We start from the raw sequence: 4587 nt of genomic DNA on the forward strand, positions 1-4587 counted from the left end.
ACCCCAGCGGGGCCGCGCGCCCGCTCCCGCTGCGCTCCCAGGCGATGCCGCGCTTCCAGCTCTCCCATTGAAGTGGCCAAGAAAACCTTCCAAAGGCATTTGATGTGAGGGTGCTGAGGCGCTGGCACAGGGTGCCCAGAGGAGCTGTGGCTGGCCCATCCCTGGGCGAGGTCCAAGCACCGTGGGCTTGGAGCAACCTGCTCGAGTGGAAGGGGTCCCTGCCCGTGGGACACTGGATGAGCTTTAAGGTCCTTTCCAACCCAAATCATTCCATGGTTCTGTGATTTCTTGCCCACTGGCTCAGCTGCATCCCCCCCCCACAGTTGGGAGTCACCCCACCAACGCAGGACCCCTGGTCTCAGCATCACCGACAGACCCAGGACGGGCTTTGTCTGACTTCCTGCCCAGCATCTGTAGCAACCCAAACCACATCTGATGTGACCAGCAGCAGAGCCTCTTCAACACCATCCCCTCACCACTAAAAATAGACGGGAGCGGTTAAAAAGAAGACAGACCAAAAAAAGAAAGAGAACAATATCTGCTTGACCATCAAAGAGACGACACACTCATTCCGAGGCAGGAGCACCCGAGAGGAGAACTTTCAGGCTCTATTTTCTCTTTCTGCAGCAGATGGGTTGGGTTTTCTTTGAAACAGATGAAACATCTCCTCACCACCAGCCCGAGGTAACTGCCTGAAGCAGCTCCCTTGCTGCTGGCTGCCCCGTTCGTGGCCTTGGTGGGGCTGGAAAGCAACCCCGAGCTCAATCAGGTCAGAATAAACGACTCATCTTCCTTTCGAGCTTGTTTCCTATTTGCACAGAAAGAGGCAGAACTCGTGGGCTGAAGCCTGTGCTCTCGCCCCACCACTCATCTGAGAACTCGGCCATTCACTGCAGGAGTGGGCTGTGCTGCTACCTCCCAGCGCAGCAGTGAGTGGGTCTGGACCTGGCACCCCCAGCCCTCTGCAAGGTACAAATCTCAGTCACTTCTTAAACAAAAGCTTCTTTTCTGTGTATTATAAACTAAGAAATGAGTTACAAGGCGAGGTTTGTGTTCAAGACACTGCTCTGCTCGCAGAGGTGGTTCTTCAGAAGTCGCTACCAAACCAGCAGCGGAAAACGGGGTATTTTGAAGCTGTTGCAGGAGGAGTTTTGAGCAGGGTGCTCACACAACACCCCCCACCCATCACGCACTATGTTCACCTGGTGCAAACTTCTCCCCCAGCACCTCAATTCGTGCTGTTTGTTGCTGAAAGCGACCCTGGGTCAAGCTCACGGAGGCAGTTGTGAAAACCAGAGACACTTAAAAGACTTTATTCGACCCCAGCAAACACACACTGAAGGTTCATTTGACCCCAGTGGTCCCCAAACTGAGTAACTGCAGCGTGAAGAGAAAGGGGAAAGGGTTGGGAAAGAGCTCAAGGAAGTGATCCAAAGAGCAGCAGAAAGCTGGGATCTGCTGCAGTGGCAATGGCTTAAACTTCCAGCATTTGGGATTTTAAGGGGGGGTGGGGTTGGCACTGTGGGAGGCTTGTCCCTGTTTTGGGACATTCCTCCCTGTTTTGGGACATTCCTCCCTGTTTTGGGACGTTTCTCCCAGTTTTGGGATGCTTCTCCCTGTTTTGGGAGCCCTTCACAAGCCCCACAGTTACGGATGCCTCAGCCCTGCTCCGAGCACGGCTGTGCAGGTGCCCTGCTCTTCCCGCTGGCCTTGTGCAGGGCAGAGCAAGATCTGGCGACCAAAACGCTCGGTGCCAAAGATCAGCCCCAGCCACAGCACCGCGGCAGCTCCACACTGACCTGGGGCTGCTTGGGCTGGGCTGGGCAGTGCAGGAGCTGGTTAACACAGAGTTTTGCACACAAGTATTCAGCAGCTTTTAGCAGCCAGTCCCAGCTCCTCTGTCATTCGTTTCTATCCTTATCCCTCGTGTTTTATCTGGTTCATTAGCCACTAAAATTACAAGATGCTTTGAAACTCGGTGCAGCATCCCTGAAAAGCAGCCGCAACGGCTGCAGGGGGTTTTCAGATGCTGTTTCATTTCCCAGTGCCCAGCAAACACGTTAGAAAAATTGCCCTATTTCATCTACTGTCCTCGCTGCTGGTTTAATATTAACTCACGGGGAATAACATTGTGTTATCAATAACTTGCTAAGTCTCAGGTACGAAGCAGGAGCATCCTTACACGCCGAGCTGGGAAGACAGACAGTTGTTGAGAAAGTCATGTTATTTAACTTCTTAACCATCATTTCTATTCCATAGCACCCCAAGCTGTGCTGGGGAAGGGCATGTTTAGCATGGAGCACCCACGGGTGCAGGCTGCAGACGTGGGGTTCCCACTGGGTGGTGGCAGGTTGGCTCATACCAAGGGTACAAACACACACCGCAGGGCAGGATGGGGCTTTCTTTGTGCTCTGGCTCCATTCAAAGAGGCAGCATTTAGGAAACACACTTTTTATTGATTGGTGGGTTAGAAATGAGGGTCTTGAGCTTGTTGAGCTGAGGAACGGGACCTCTCCGTCCCCTAAGGACCAGGGAGAGGGCACCCAGAGCAGCCTCATGCCCAGGCTGGACCCAGGCACTGGAGGATGCTCTGCCTCTCCCGCAGCCGGGACATCCCTCCTCACCTTCCCAACAGCCGCCGAGCACTTTCTCACTGTGAATCGAGTTGAAAGAACCCCTAAAGCAGACCCGGGCCGGGGTTTGGTTGCTCTGGGGGTTTGTTGCTTCCCTTCTCTTTGCCGCGCTGCGTGTCCAGCGTGTAATGGAAATTTCACCGCAGGCGCTCGCGCTGAACAAACAGGAAGCCAGCAGAGAGCGTGGCAACTCGCTGCAGCCCGGCTCAACCCAGCCGGGTGACAAGAAAGGCCATAAAAGCCACCGTGGGGGTGGCAGGTGCAGGAGAGGGGACACACGGGGGTGAGAAGGGAGCTGGCCTCTGCCTCCCCTCCTGGACCGCGCGCTCACAGGTAAGGCAGGCGCTGCCCTGCACCTTCTTCGCCTCCCTTCTGCTGGTGTGATTTCTAACGCTTCTTCCACACTCTCACCACGCTCCTGTTTGGCTCCTTGCTGCGTTAGAAATGCTCCTTCCACTTCTAAATTCCCAGCCAAAACTCTCCCGGAAGCCTCTCGCTTCTGTGAGGTTACTGGGTTTGACAGCGCCCGCAGCAAGTACCCAAATCTGCACCAGCCATTGACTAACTGCTCCTAAACCTCCCCGGGAACTAACCCATGCCCTTTCCTTCCCATCAAACCCATGTGCAGAAACCTGCTCTCAGGGTTGCTTTTACTTCTCGCAAGTACCAGCTCTAAGGAAAGCTGCAAAGATTTCTTACTGGTGGTAAAGTAGAGAGGTGGTGGATGCCCCACCCCTGGAGACATCCAAGGCTGGATGTGGTTCTGAGCAACCTGGTCTAGCTGAAGATGTCCCTGCTCACTGCAGGGGTTGGACGAGATGGGCTTTGAAGGTCCCTTCCAGCCCAAACTGTTCTATGATTCTAACGAGGGAGGTCAGGAGGAACCTGCTGCTGCTCCATTGATCTGCCCCAGCTTTGTTAAACCTTAACCCGGCTCAGAGGAACTTACTCTATTTGTCTTTCCCTCTCTTTTTGGTCTCTGCAAGCCCAGACAAAGCTCAAACACCCCCAAAACCCCATCACAGGTTTCCGATAGAGGTATTAGAGAAGCCAAAGCTGCGCTGTGGCTCTGCATCCCCTTAGTTCCCACCTGGTTCCTCTTTCCTTTGCTCCCAAGCTAATCCACTGAAACAGCCTTGGGGTTCCTCGCGGTGCATCCAGCTCAGTCCATACGGCACACGTGGGAATGTGTCAGGACCCAAACCGAGCAGGAAATCCAGAGAGGGGCTGAAAATGGATCACAGATTCCTCTGCGCCTCTCGCTGACAGCTTTCTAACCCTGCTCACGTCTTGCATGGAGCTTGTCAACACCGAGCTTGAAACATCCTCCCCTCTGATTTTGTACTTGGTGCACTCGTTTTAATTGATGAGCTTTTAGCAGTCGTTTTTCCACACTCATGGCAAATCACTGTGCCAGAAACAGCAGCCAGAGATCCCCTTCCCCAGAGAAGCCATTTTCAGCATCCCATAGGGTGAAGCAGCCGGTTTGGGACCCCAGCTCTTACCTGCAGAGACAGGCAGAAGATTCCTGTGTTCCTCACTCCCAAATCCAGGGCAGCCCCCGCAGAACCTGCTCTGCTGCTCATGTGGAGGGGGGGAGATCTGCTCGTCCCTGCCTGGAGTGATGGCCCAAGGAATGGCAGCAAGAGACAGGCAATAGAGGGGAAGGCAGTCTGAAGACAAGGAGGTGCTAGAGGGGTTCCTGGGGTGCAGGCAGACTCCCCATCAGTGGTGCTTCCACCTCCCTATAACGGTTAGGTCACGGTTAACCCTCAGCCCATGCCTGAGCCCTTTTGGTCCCCTGTAGCCCCACGCGTGGCTCTGCTCCCAGCCTGAGCCCCGGTGCCCCGGTTTAACGGCGGCACTGGGTGATTTCAGCCCCTCCGCGCTCACAGAGCTGTGCTCTGCCCCGCGCAGCCGGATGCAGAGCTCTGTGCCAGGGAGCCCGGTGGCT

Source organism: Nestor notabilis, unplaced genomic scaffold (assembly GCF_000696875.1).
Source record: "Nestor notabilis isolate BGI_N333 unplaced genomic scaffold, ASM69687v1 scaffold20367, whole genome shotgun sequence".
Taxonomy (NCBI): domain Eukaryota; kingdom Metazoa; phylum Chordata; class Aves; order Psittaciformes; family Psittacidae; genus Nestor; species Nestor notabilis.